This window comes from Phasianus colchicus, chromosome 3 (genome assembly GCF_987193195.1).
Source record: "Phasianus colchicus chromosome 3, bPhaCol1.hap1.1, whole genome shotgun sequence".
NCBI lineage: Eukaryota > Metazoa > Chordata > Aves > Galliformes > Phasianidae > Phasianus > Phasianus colchicus.
In genome coordinates, this window is record NC_143438.1 from 552,404 (window position 1) to 567,830 (window position 15,427).

At 40.7% G+C, this 15,427-nt stretch overlaps 1 protein-coding gene across 18 annotated transcripts in view; it reads right to left on the bottom strand.

Moving 5' to 3' along the window:
- Positions 1-15,427, bottom strand: part of TPK1 (thiamin pyrophosphokinase 1) — a 269,847-nt gene that overhangs the window by 99,703 nt on the left and 154,717 nt on the right. The gene's annotated exons all lie outside the window — the stretch shown is intronic.

The window sequence follows — 15,427 nt, forward strand, 5'->3', positions numbered from 1 at the left end:
ACCTTTACCAGCTGGGTGAGTACAGCTCTTCTTCCTTTATCTTTTTGTATAAGATTATTGGCTCACTTTGCCTGGTATCACCAAGAAGCAATTTTTCTTCTTTGTGAGCAGAACAATCATGTAAAAAGACATTTCAAGACATTTTAAAATAATAATAGTAATCACCTAACACTGCCATCTGCTGAGCCAGAAGAAAAATGATTTGACTTTGTGACTGAAAGACTTGTTTCAGTGACTACTACTGTACACTGCAAATATACATTAACCAATCAGCTGACAATGTTTAAGTCTCACCATCTCCCCAGAAGTTTTGTTAATGACTTGTGGAAATTAGTTCAATACAGTCAGACTCAGTTTGCATGAGCAGCACTGCAGGCAGTAATGTGGCACAAGTAAAATCCAGCAGGCTCCAAGCCAAATCTTAGTTCCACTGCAAGGCAAGCTTATACCATAAATTGCAATGACTTGCAATTCTATCTTTATTTTTTTTTTACCTCCACATACTGATTAAACTAGTACAAATTTAAATTACTACAAAATATGCTGTAGAGGTTTCAGCAAACTTAAGGAAGAATGAGGAAATCAGCGTATCCCACGTCCTTGAAAGTCATTTACATTTCTACTTCTGGAAGCCCCTGATGAGAGTTGCTTACTGTTTTTGATTTAAAAACACAAATTTCCCCTTTCAGAAATCCTCACAGAGATTCTTATATAAATAGGGAAGCCAGCTTGCAAGTGCAGCAGGTATGCATAACCTGTTCAATCCCTTTCTGCTTTTACATTTTCTGTTGTTAAGATAAGGCTGCAAAAGGCTAGAAGATGCCACCTTTTGTGGTTGTGTACAGCTCCACAATACCTGCCTGAAGAGGAGAGCTTCCTTCAGTCACTCTAAAAAGAGAAAGGAAAAAATCTGAACCTACAACAAGCAACGAGAAGGACTTTTTTCATTCTCATATTCAAAAAAGATTATTTAGACATATTTATTATATATTTATTATATATAGCAATTGCCTCTGCATACTATGAATGTGCTGTCACCAGTGAACCTTGCACCCCATCCAGTGTGGGTGCTTGCTTCCTCAGTTTTCCCCTTTGTGTAAATAATTCTCTTGGTCCCCAGGGCTCACATTCCTGAGGAAATCTCTTTCCACTGTCTGAAGATCAGCAGGTTTTATAAAACTATAGGCAAAGTAAATAACATGGAAATTGGCAGATTTAAATTGTACTTCTCAAAGTAATGCAACATCTTCCACCTGCAGTATGCTGTACTTCTACCTGCAGAAGCTTTTTCATATGACATTAATCTCTCATGCAGCACTTCTAGGTCTATCCTCTAGGGCCTAGAAAGCTTGAGCAAAAGAAACAGCTATAACTATGCCAGCACAGAGCAGTAGGAGGTCTGAGGGAGGAACAAGCTCTTCCTGAGTAAATTCTATATGAGGAGGGTGAATAAAGGGATAATTTGTCACATACTGTTAAAACTATAAAGTAGTTGAGCATGAACAATGGAAAAGATGTGGGGTACCTCAACCATAACCCAAGGAGCCAAATCCTAGAAACCATCCTAGAAACTGAACTAGTTGAAGCTGGAATACATAAGGCCTTTGGCACCATGCATGTGTAGAAGAATTAGTTAGGGGTGGAATTTGGGGCGTAGAATGGGCATAGAATACTGTAATGAGCTTCTAGAAGTAATTGCAACAACCATTCCTTGTCTATGAATATATATGTACTCTTTCTGTAAATGAAGGCTTTTCCCACCAAAGAATTCATTTGTCAGTGACTAACAGATAATTAAACAGCATTTTGTTATTTTGTGGAAACAGGATACCTATTGAACCATTTTTTATTCATTCTTTTGCAGAAGTTGTTTCATTTTGTTTGGTTTTGCAGTATTGAAATAAAGGCCAAAATGGATGGTCTCTTGTCAGTTACAAAGTTATTCAATCAAGTCCACTGCATTAATTACAGACTCTATACTGCCATGTAAATTATGGTTAAAATTCAAATGAGTGAGAAAAGCCAAATTAGTGCTTGAAATACGAATCTGAAAATAAGATTTCAGCATGCTTTTGTAAGACAATCAATCTCCAAAATCCAGCTGTTTTTTCTTGTAGTGACAAGTAACTAGTCAGCAGTACAGTGGTGTTTAATTGATGGATATAGTAAAACAACATATAAAAACATTTTCTGTAGACTCATTTACAGATTTTTCTCTACATTTCCTTGGGTTCCTCAGTTGATGCCTGTTCCTTGAACTTTCAAAAACTAGCGTTGGTCTTCAAAGATCTGTTTTGATTAAGACATCCTTTATTCTGCAGAAGTTAGGAAACAAATTCACCATGCCAAAAAAAGCTGTTGATCCCTGTATGGGAACTGCTGAGTCACGGCCTGAACGTCTGATTAGTCACCTGAGGCGAGCAATGAGTCAGCCCTGGGAGCACAGGTGAAAGCAATTCACCTGTGCTGCAGGAAGGGGTGGAGCCTGGCTGCACCTCTCCTGGACCCATTTAAGAGCTGACTACCAGTGGGGAAGGATCTCTCTCTCACCGGAAGATCCACTCCACTGGAGTTTCCTGAGCGAGCCCGCGACACGGGTAAGCCTCCTATTTATTCTCTTTGTCTCGCTGTGCCTAACTCTCTTGCTTATTTCATTATTATAACATCTCAATATTATTAAATTATATAATATTCCTTTATATAATTTTCATTGATTATACAATCCCTGACACTAGAACCAACCAGCTTAAAAAGACAAGCCTCCCCCAAGCTCATTGGGGGTACATTTGTAGGTGCCCCAGCTCTACTAACCATTGCAGATGCACTGAAACGTAAAAATCAGCTTTCAATTCAACGTACGTGTACCTTCTCCCTCATGCCACATGCATTTTAAACATCTGACAACTGTTTTATTTCAGGATGGTTAATCAACCATGAGTATTTACTTATAGAAAACTATCTTCAAGAGAATGTAACTAGACCAGAAAAATTTGCTTTAGGCAGAGACAATCACAAAGCAAAAGTTAATACTTTTGGTTTCTTGGGAATAATAAAAATGCAAGCCACTGGAGTACTCCAGAGTCATTGACACCAGTGGGTCCAATAAAAACAGCTTTTTACTTTTGAATTAAGTTTTACTTTACAGACTGTAAAGACACCCAACTGGTTGCATGTTTATTTTAGGTTTAAGGTGCTTCAGAGAAAAAGCCTATTCTGAAGAGGAAGGATTCTTATCACAAAAAGCTTAAATTTGTGTAACTTCCCGATGAAAGTTGCTGCTGGAAATAAAGCCTGTTGTAGGCTCTGCTCCTGTAACATTTCTGCTGCGTATTAGAAAAATTTTGGAGGGGTATTTTCAAGGGCACTGCACTCATCTGCCTCTCTTTTCACTAACATGCGCACCAAATATATCAGCTATATAGTTCAAGTGCACGTTTTCTGAGAAAATGTTAACAGTGGCTTATACAACACTATGTAAAAATAGAAGCATTTTTCTAATGCCAACCACCTCTCGTTATGCCACGTTCTTCTGTTTCTTACTTCATATTCACTGACTACCTAAACCACTTCTCTGTTGGTCTGACAAAATTATTTGAGTATGGCTATAAGAACGTTTATTTTTAGACACAAATGGGTAATTTTTTTTTTTTTGGTATGACATTATACAACTAATGATATATATGTATAGGGTATTATACTCTATATAATGTATAGGGTATTTCTGTAAAGGCATGATTTACCATCCCGTCTATTTCTACTCCAGACTGAAGACTCTCAAAATTACTTAGAAAGTTCATTTTTAAGAAACAAAGAAACTACGACAATCAAATGTTAGTTTGTTTTGTAGAAATAGGTACGTACTTCCAAAGTAACATATGTATAAAACAGTAAGTGATCTTTAACAACTGCTGTCAAATCCTACCAAGCACATAATCTCTACATATGTACACAGACTATAGTTTTCGAACTCCACTATTTTCTTTTCTGCCTTCTTTATTTTTTCAATGCTGTTTACTCTCCTTTCTATTTTTACTGTCTTCATCCTCTGAATATTTTTCTATTTGTTCTCTAGTTCTCAGGAAGTTTTAATTGAGGTAAACAATACTTGAATTTAGTTATTCATACTGCAGTAATCATATGAATTTAAGACTACACAAAGTGCTCTTATTCATAAATAAGAGTAAGGATGGCCCTAGAGTAAACCTCCAGTTTGACCTCCCCTAACACAGAGAAAGTTCTGATGTAGCTTTATAGGTGACCTTCCATACATGTACCAAGGAAAATCCATCACATTTTGAGACAAACGAGACATGGGAAAGATATAAAATCTTAAAAAATACATCAAGAATGAAGAAAAACAAAAAATGCAGACTGCTGACAAGCAGACAAGTGACTTGAAAAATGCAGTGTTTTTTCTTGACTACTCAGACTCAGTGCTAGCAATGTCAGTAAGACTTGCTCAGCTAGGACGCATTGAGGCAGAAGGGGAGGATAACCTTCACACTCCATGTGGTTTAATTTACCTGTGTACACAAATACACCCATATTTCCTGCCCATTACACATATCAATTGAGAAAGAAATAAAAAGTCAAACTTAGTCTTCATCTGTTCTCAAAAATTGTGCTATTCTCATTTTCATCCTTTAATATTCTCACAAATAGAAATGAAGGATCTTATTTCTAGCATTTCTGATACAGAAAGGGAGGGCTTAGGAGCCATGTTTGACAGCAGGGCACAGGTAGCTTTTTAAAAAATCAACTCCTGACAATGAGTTCTTGTTCCTACAAAGAACTGCATTCTTCTGAGAATCACAATTATACAAGTTTTTTAGGAAAGTATTAAACATGAGCACAAAATTTTATGGTGTCAAAAATTCTCTTTCCTGTTTCCAGTAAGCTTTTTCTTAAACACATTCACTTTCTGTCTGTTAAACCAAGCAGTGTCTTAGATCCAAAAAGTGTTAAACACTGCACAAATAAAACTTTCAAATTTATGCCGAGGTCAGTGGCAGCACATACTATATTTGAGCTGTGCATGTATTTCTAGGAAGGTATCACTGGGATACTCCCCCCATAAAGGAAATGTTATATTAATTTCCTCTTTTAACAATACATGCAGTTACGTGTAGACCTTTGGAGAAAACTGAGAATTCTCTTCCTTTGTTCTTCGACAGTTTACAGAAATATACATATCTTTGCACTTCTGTCTTGATGAAAGCTGTATTTTAAAACACTTACTCAGGTTCTAATTTGTCTCAATACCATAAAATGGAAAAAAAAAAATTAGCCACTATCAATCAGTTCAAATGGAGTAGCCTTCAAGAAATTCCAATATATGTCACCATATTGCTTTCTCCTGCCCCATAACAAGAAGCGGAATGAAATGCTGTCTCCAAATAAGCATATTCATCCATCCACCTTATTCCTGAGAGCATAACAGTTATAACACTGTAGTTACTAACTTCCTCTTCAAAAGTTATGTTTCATTTCTGAGAACACGTGTCTAATGAACATCAGTAAAATGTTCTTTATTGGATAACATTCAATTTTTAGAAGTAAATAATTTCCTCCAGGTACGTAAGAAGAGACGTTCTGGAGACAAACTACCTTTATTATGTATCATGTGGTAGGTCACGCTTAAGTGATTCTTATTCACAGAAACTTCCTCAGCTGTTCAGAGATCGCATTACTTCCCTGTAATGTAAGAAATGGTATCTTTTACTGTGGCACTGCTTGGCCCATGCTTATTTTGTTCAGTCATTCAATTTTAATGAACAAATTGGGAGCAATTCTATTCATTTCCTTTGAAAATTTCTAAGACTGAAGACAAGAATTCAGACTTTAGAGCGCCATTCAGTTGCAAGATTTTCTTTTGCTCATTTAACTATGACAGACTGTCACAGTTATAGTCATTTTATCTTACGCATTTCTAATCTACATATCCCTAACAAATTAAAAAAGCCAGGAAGAACAAGCATCTGTCTTCCAATGTCTCCTGTGAACTGTTTTTTGTTACGATAAGCAAAACAGAACTTGTAATATGCTAAGTAGACAAAATATTTTATTGGATAGCAAATAAGCACTGCTTATGCATGCCCCAAAAATTAAAAGATGTAGATTTCTAGTAGTTGTCTGCACACGATTCTGACTAGCTTGTCTTTTCTTTTTCTCCATGGATTTTATTTTTTTTTTAATTGGCAGGTATTTATTTGGCCAAGCTAATCCATTCTCAGATTCAGCAGAGAGATTTTTTTCACGCTTTTTAAGAACTGGTATCTATCAATTTATCCATGCTCAGCTTCTCTACAATATCTTCTAAGTAATTTATGATGAACTTTTGAGTAGCGTAGAAAAGTGAGCTTTTGTGATTTTCTGAGAATAAACGCTTTCAGTGAAAACCTGTATCATCTCTAACAGTCACTCCTAACCAAGTCAAAGCACCAAGAAGTGGGAGAAAAGGTACAAGCTGACAGGTCAACGAAAATAGAAATGTGAAACACTGAATTAAATTCTCAAGATACAATTAGGAGATCTATGCCACACATTTGGATTGTATTACTGATGTCAGTCAGCTCACCATAGTGCTCACAATTATTTCTGATCATTTAGTGTCTTTTAGCAGATTACGCTGAACAGATAAAACACTTTCCGGGATGACTTGAAATAAAAAATTGAAATAAAAAATTGAATGTTTTAGTACTTTAGTACTTTATCCCCTTACAGTTTTCTAGGGATATGTTTGACAGTTCAGTGTACTTCCATGCTCAAAGTGCTTTAAAGATTCCTATCAGCTGAGACAGAGTTGATTTTCTTCACATTAGCTGGTATAATGCTTTTTTTGGCTTTAGGAAGACAACAATGTTGGTATCACACTGATGTTTTAGTAGTTGCTGAGTAGTGCTGTATAGAGCAAAGGCTGTTCCAGTTTTTCAGCTTCTCGTACTGTTTGGCCAGGGGAGTCTGGGTAGAGGGAACAAGAAGATAGGAGGGAACAGAACCAGGACAGCTGACCTAGACTAGCAAAAGAGATATTTCATACTGCATGGCATCATGCTGAACTATGAAACCAGGGAGTTGGCTGGAGGTGCAGCTGCTGCTTGAGCACTGGTTGATGGGTGGTGAGCAATTGCGCTGCGCATCACCTGTTTTTTAAGTATATATTATATACATATATTATCATCATTACTATTCTTTCTTTCTTTCTTTTCTGTCTTAGTAAATAGTTTCACATCTGTATCCGTGCCTCAGATGCTGCAAATGGCTCCCACTGTGTGGAGTAAATCAAACTGAACCTGAGCGAGCACCGCCTGACTGAACTACAGAGAGACTGATTGGCACCTGCAGTGCTCTGCAGGACAGAAGGTGAGCAGCCAGGAACTACCGGGAGCAACGAGTAAATCTTGAAATACTACAGAGAAAGTTTCAGAATCAACCTGTATTTACCTCAGCATTTACTACTTTTCTTATGTGGATAAGCAGGAATGCCCTGTGTTTCCAATAACTGGCTTTTCTTTTGATGGGGAGCTTTGAGTCAAAATTGGCATAAAACTTTGGGATGCTGCAACTACTGCGTATAAAACAGCTGCTAAACTTCTGTTTGGCTCAAACAAATTAGACAAGGAAGAATGGCAGACTGTTACCTATCGCCCTTCCCTTCCCCTCTCCCCCGCCGCTGCCCCTCGGCGCGGGAAGCAGCTCCTGCCGAGACCCGATCCGCGACTCCGAGCCCATCCCCGGCCGGAGAGAGGAAAATGGCGGTCCCCGGACAGGGCACCGCCGCTGCGAGGCGCCCGCAGCCCCCGGCCGCAATCCGCTCCCCTCCCACGGCTCGCCGCGCCACTGCCGCCCTCTGCTCCCCCCCAGTCGTCCCGCTTCTGCCGCCCGCACGTAGTTTGGTTAAAGACAAGGACGGACCGGAACCAGAGGATCTTTTTGATCCGAATCCAGTAGCTCCGGAGGACAAGCTGGACGCTTTCCCTCCTGACGATAATTTGAAGGGGATGGGAAGGAAAAATTTTGTTGCCTGTACAGCATATTAAGGTGCTTTAGAACAGTGCAGAAAAGGAGCGATATCACAGGGTGATGGTGATACTTTGCAAACCTTTCCTGTGATGTGTCGTGCAGACCAGCCCCCCAGTGGAAATCTCTGCTTTGTGAGGCAGTGAAGGAGCTAAGGAAATCTAAGGAAGATGATGGAGTTCAGTCTGCTGTTCAGTCATTTTACATATAACCACTTGGTTGCAAGTGGTGACAGTTATGTTATGACCCCTCATGATTGGAAAATTTTGTTATGAACGATTCTGTCTCCCGTGCACTAACTGTGTTTATGGCTGAATACCTAGAACAGGCTACCATCCAGGCTGTGAATAATTTGGCTAACTTAAATCATATTGGCATGGAAGAGCTCATGGGGAAGCTCAGGCAACACCTCAAGACCAGGCACAGATGGATAGGCATGTCCAACAGTACGCCAGCTGACACTGGCAAATGCATTACAACCAGGACAAAACGCTAGTCTTTACATCCTTATGTATCATTACATGGATGATATATTAATAGCTGCAGAACAAAAAGAGAGCCTAATAAGTGCTGTATGGTTCATCTGGCAGGGAGCACAATCTGTCTGTTTACAAATAGCTGAAGAAAAGGTGCAACTCAGTTCTCCATGGAAATATTTAGGATGGAAAATTACACCTCATACCATTGATGGGTGGTGAGCAATTGTGCTGCGCATCACCTGTTTTAGCAAAGTCCCAGATAATACCTCATGATTTGCAAAAATTACTAGGAACCATCAACTGGTTGCAACCGCTTTTGGGTATCACTACTCAAGAGATACACCCTCTATTCTAACTACTCCAAGAACACCCAGGTCTAACCTTTCCAATACAATTAATACCAAAAGCACTGCAATGCTTAGACTCTGTAATAACATTACTGCAACACTGATACAGCCATTGTATTTATTTATCACTTCCAGTATCTCTTATAATAATGTCAAACTCTTGTCAACGTGTAGAACTTGTTATATCAATGAAATATCTCAAGAAAAGATCCTCTTATCATCCTCAAATGGGTGTTCTTACCACATACATTTTCAAAAACATTACATCATGAGTGTAAATGTTTGCAGTGCTAATACAGCAGAATTATTACAAATTCTACCATCTTTTGATCCTGATTGCATTTACATACCTGCTACTAAAAAAGATTTAGATTGGTTGCTTGCTCGTTCGCTTGCATTACAAAATGCTATAGCTGACTATACTGGACAAATCTCCTCTCATCCAGTGGATCAAGCCTGTAACATTACTCTAAAGTGCCCAGACTGTCTGGCAATGGCCCCAGATAGAGACAAATCCCTGTGACAAAGCACCTCTTCAACTCTGGCAGACAGATATTACTCGTTCCTGAATTTGGCTGTCTAAATTGTGGGCTTGTAAGAATAGATACTCATTCTTCTTACATGTTTGCCACGGCACATACAGGCAAATGCCATTGCAATACCTGTAAACACTGGTTATCTGCTTATGCTGCTATGGGGATCCCAGATACTATAAAAACAGATAATGGACCTTCATATACTTCTAAGGCCACTCGAACTTTCCTCCAAGAATGGGGGGTTAGACATACTACTGGTATTCCTCACTCTCCTACTGGACAAGCTATCATCGAACGTGCTCATCACACATTGAAATGTTCTCTTAATAAACTAAAAAGGGGGAATACAGGATACACACCACAAGAAAGGTTATGTTAGGCTTTGCTTATGCTAAATTTTTTAAATCATGATCATACAGATACTACTCATGTAGGTCATTTTGGGCCTCCCCAGCACTCATAGAACAATCAATGGTTAGTGTTTGGGATATGGCCATGAGGCATTGGGAAGGTCCCTTAGCATTGATAATTTGGGGTGATGGATATGCCTGTGTTTCCACAGGTACTGGTCCTAGGTTGGTTCCAGAGCTATGCATTAGACCTCCTCTCAAGGCAGAAAATAGCATCCAGCCCTCATAATGACTGGGATTGTGTGTTTCTTACTTATTGGCATTGTTTTGTTGCTTGTTGTATTACAAATAACTTATAGGTGCCATGGTGAGTGACAAAAAACAGCTGCATTACCCACTGGATGGTATCACAATAACAACACTGCTAATGGTGACAAAAGTGGGTGATTTTCCTGTGTTATCAATGCAGCCTCAAGAATTAGAATTATTAGGCATTATCTAGATTGGTGTGTGCTTCTTCCTCTACCTTATTAGTAAATCAACTGTGAATTGAACAGGATTTGATTACCAGTGCTGGAATCTATGGGAATAGCAATTTTAGTGTAATTTTACCACCTCATTATCAGTAACGCTTAGTTATGATGCTGTTAGCCTATCAATTAGCCTTTTCTTAACCTGCAGAGAGAAATCCTGGAAAGGAAACACAGGCAAATGGATGACCCAGTACTATAGAATGATTAACTCTCTTTCATCCCACTGATCAGGGTTTTAAAAATATGACCACGCATCACTCAAGACAAAGGTGCACGCTATCTTACTTTAAGTCAACATATGATTCTAGTATAGAATTCTGGAATACTGCCCAATAGATTTTTTAGTTCACTAATTGGCACCTGTATCAGAAATGTAAAGGTCCCTGATGGAAGAATGATCTTGGGATGAAACAAAGTATTCTGATACTTTTAAGGAAACTGATATTCGTGGCTATAGCTGACAACATCCTGTTTCATAGAAAGAGCTAACTTTGGTAGTTTATTTTGTTTTGCAAGCAGGTATTCCTCTTGGGCTGTGTATCATGCGCTGGCCACGTGGACGTGGTGTACAAATGGAAAAAACCTTGCAGACCTTGAGAAAAGTGAAAGCAGGAGAGTCTGTGGTGGGTGAGAGAATGTTTTTCCCAATAGGCTTCAAAATCTTGCACTGTCTATCCATTTCCCAAGAGATGGTTCAGCACATAAAAAGCCACCTACCCTTACATTCAGTATTTAGGTAATTTTATTGGCTAATGAAAGGCTTTGTTGATCTGGTCCATCTTGGTAATATGTGCGGATTCCTGGTCAGTAATTGTCCTTGCTGTATTTCTCTATCACCCTGAACACTTCTGGCAAATATACAACCATGTTTCCTACAATGCTTTACACTTTTACAGGTGTGTTCAATATTGATATATTTCTTTTGCTATGCCTTTCTATATCAGCTGTCCAAAAATGTGAAATTATTAGCAATTATTTAGTATGTTTTGTGGTGTACTTAAATACACACTTACTGAATCTTTCCCTTAGTCTCTGTATGAGCAGCTAGAAATTCTGGAGCCTGACTTGCTATTTCCCTTTGTATCCTTCCTAGACCTTCTATGGGATTACCATTTTCATGGATACATCCAAGACTTTTAGCCTCTGCCCAGGTACACATAATATAGAATTAACAATCTCCTACCACAGTGAGTAGAGGGCTAATGTTATTTTCAAGAAAAAAATATAGTTAACTTCTGCTCATATGTTTTATCCAAAGAATCCAATAAAGATCAGATACTTCTTCCCCAAGAGAAGAGTTTCAGACCTACTTCTTATAGTAAAAGCAACATGCTCTTAACTTTATCATTTGCATTAGGATCTCAAAACCTTGCCTTGGTTTTTGTTTGTTTGTTTGCTTGTTTGTTTGTTTTTTAGAAGTTTCCAGACTTGCTTTTCAGAAAGCTAGCCTGTCTCCCACTGTGTTCATCTCCCTCCTACCTTAATTTCAAATTACAAAGGAGAGAGGGGAAAGGCAGAGAAGGTTTGTAGTTACTTACAGGAGAAAAATATAATGCTGAATTCCAGGGGAAGAAAGAGAGTATTTCCAAGCTAAGGATTCTTGTTTGTCCCTGTGTATAAACTATTGACTTGATTTTTGTCTAAACAATACAGGCTTAACGTCATTATCTGGTATTACCATGACAGTTGACAGAAGATCCTGACAGCAACAAGTTTAAACCAACAGAGAAAGGCATCTCTTAGTTAAAGCATTAAGTTGTCTAAAAGGCCTGTGTCCTGTATTTACCCTTTATTTTTGAATGCTCCAATCAGCCTCAAGTTACAAGTGTCAGTGGCAATGCAGACTGACAGTCAGGAATGATAAAACCAGAATGTAAAAAGTTTCCAGCAAATCCAAACAGCTGGCAATCTCTGATTTCTATTTAAACATGCAGGCTGTTAATTTTTTCAAGCTGCAAAACATACTCATACTCATTGAGGACTCTTCTGAAAGCAAGCATAATGCATGACATTTCAAAGCCACTTAAGGAAAAGATTAATTAAAAGAATTAAAAGTCTTTCCAGTACAAATAAGTATTATGTAGGCTAAATTTGGTATTCTTCAAAACTCTGCTGAAAATGGGGCCAGCAAAGTGCTGCACCCACTGGCCCACCTCAAGTTAGTTACTCCTCACAACCAGATTTTAACGAGCTGTCCTTTAGCTCCATTGCCCATCTTATCCATCTAGTTGTCCACCCGTCAAATCCACCTCCCTCCAGTTTGGAGATGAGGATGTGATGGGGGACCATGTCAAAGGCCTTGCTCAGGTCCAGGTAAATGACATCAGTTGCCTTCCCTTCGTCCACCAATGCCGTCACTCCATCATAGAAGGCCACAAGATTAGTTAAGCATGACCTTCCCCTGGTGAAGCCATGCTGGCTATCTAGGATCACGTGCTCGTTCTTTATGTGATCAAGCATATTGTCCAGGAGGATCTGTTCCATAATCTTCCCAGGCACGGAGGTGAGACTCACCGGCCTGTAGTTACCTGGGTCCTCCCTGCTCCCCTTCTTGTAAATGGGAGTGACGTGACCCTTCCTCCAATCGTCCGGGACCTCACCTGACAGCCACGACTTCTCAAATATGATGGAGAGCGGCTCAGCAACCACCTCAGCCAGCTCCTTCAGGACCCTGGGATGCACGCCATCTGGCCCCATAGACTTATACTCATTCAGTCTAAGGAGGCACTCTCGGACTTGCTCAACCCTTACAGTGGGGAGGGATTTACCTCCTTGGTCCCCACATAGAGGTATGGGGGTGCAAGACTTAGGGACGTGAAAAAGACTAGAATCCTGGCCACCAGTGAAGACCGAGGTGAAGAACTCATTCAGCACCTCAGCTTTCTCTTCATCTGTTGAAGCCATTTCTCCTTTTAAATTTACCAAAGTAGGTACGCCCGTTTTGGCCTGTCTCTTCTGGCCAATGTACCTGTAGAAGGTTTTCTTATTGTTTTTCACGTCCCTGGCCAAGTTCAGTTCTGCCTGCGCCTTGGCTTTCCTGATCCCACGTCTGCAAGTCCGGACGGCATCCCTGTATTCTTCCCAGGTGACACAGCCTTGTTTCCAGAGCTTGTACACCCCTTTCTTCACCCTCAGTTCTCTTAGCAGGTCCTTGCTGAGCCATGCCGGTTTTCTACCTCTCCTGCCCACTTTCTTAATCAGGGGAATGGAGACCTCTTGTGCTGCCAGGAGGGCATCCTTGAAGAGCAGCCAGCTCTCCTCAACGTCCTTATCTTTGAGGGCAGCGCGCCAGGGGATCTTGGCCAGCATTCCATTGAGTAGCTTGAAGTCTGCTCTTCTAAAGTTCAGCGTCCTGGTCCTGCTCTTTACCAGGCCCACATCGCTTGAGATCACAAACTCAACCAGGGCATGATCGCTGGAGCCTAGGCATCCTCCAACCTTGACGCCTTGGCTTCACCAGGGGAAGGTCATGCTTAACTAATCTTGTGGCCTTCTATGATGGAGTGACGGCATTGGTGGACGAAGGGAAGGCAACTGATGTCATTTACCTGGACCTGAGCAAGGCCTTTGACATGGTCCCCCATCACATCCTCATCTCCAAACTGGAGGGAGGTGGATTTGACGGGTGGACAACTAGATGGATAAGCAATTGGTTGAAAGGCCGCAGACAGAGGGTGGTGGTCAATGGCTCTATGTCCAGGTGGAGGCCGGTAACGAGCAGTGTCCCTCAAGGGTCTGTCTTGGGACCGGTGCTCTTTAACATCTTTATTAATGACATCGATGAGGGAATGGAGTGCACCCTCAGCAAGTTTGCTGATGACACCAAGCTGAGTGGTGCAGTCGATACGGTGGAGGGAATGGAGGCCATTCAGAGGGACCTTGACAGGCTGGAAAGCTGGGCTCGGGTGAACCTAATGAGGTTCAATAAGGCAAAGTGCAAGGTTTTGCACTTGGGCCGGAAGAACCCCAGGCACCTGTACAGGCTGGGGGGAGTTGTCCTTGAGAGCAGCTCGGCAGAGAAAGACCTAGGGGTCCTGATAGATGAGAAACTTAACATGAGCCAGCAGTGCGCTCTGGCAGCCCGGAAAGCAAATGGGATCCTGGGCTCCATCAGGAGAGGGGTGGTCAGCAGGGATAGGGAGGTGATTGTCCCTCTCTACTCTGCTCTTGTGAGGCCCCATCTGGAGTACTGTGTTCAGGTGTGGAGCCCTCAGTACAAAAAAGACATGGAGATTTTGGAAAGGGTCCAGAGGAGGGCCACGAAGATGATCAGGGGGCTGGAGCACCTCCCCTATGAGGACAGGCTGAGGGAGTTGGGTTTGTTCAGCCTGGAGAAGAGAAGGTTGCGGGGCGACCTCATTGCAGCCTTTCAATATCTGAAGGGAACTTACTCCCAGGAGGGGAGTAAACTCTTCATAAGGGCTGATAATAGCAGGACACGGGGAAATGGTTTTAAGTTAAAAGAGGGAAGATTTAGGTTGGATGTTAGGGGGAAGTTTTTTACTAGGAGGGTGGTTAGGTCCTGGAACAGGCTGCCCAGGGATGTTGTGGATGCCCCGTCCTTGGAGGTGTTCAAGACCAGGTTGGACGAGGCTCTGGGCAACCTGATCTAGTAAAGGTGTATGTTCGGTGGCCCTGCTAGGCAGGGGGGTTGGAACTACATGATCCTTGAGGTCCCCTCCAACCCAGGTCATTCTGTGATTCTGTGATTCTGTGATTGCCCCCTCATACTGCTGCCTTCTCTATCCATTTAGTCATGCGATTAATGATCACAGTCATTACCCATCATATTGGCAAATGAACTCCTGTGGCGACAGTGTTTCCTGCAGACACAGCGCTTAGAAGTTATTAATACAATGTCTGTCCCACGGATTTAAATCTATAAGCCCACATCTTATTAATGTTTTGCTCAAATTACAATGAAGCATGTATGGTGCAGGGTTTTGTCACATTTATTTATGAATTTTATTGTAATGAAAAAAGCTTTCTGTGATAAAATTGAAAAGTTAGTTAAGCTTATAGAAACACTGATATCAGGAAAAGCTTTTTTCCAAGCAAATGAATCACTGTTAGAGAAGACTCTTTGATTCTTAGATTTGCCATTAATTTAAATCTTGGAAGCAGAAGCCCCTGCAAGATTTTTCGTATCTGTTGTTTTATGAT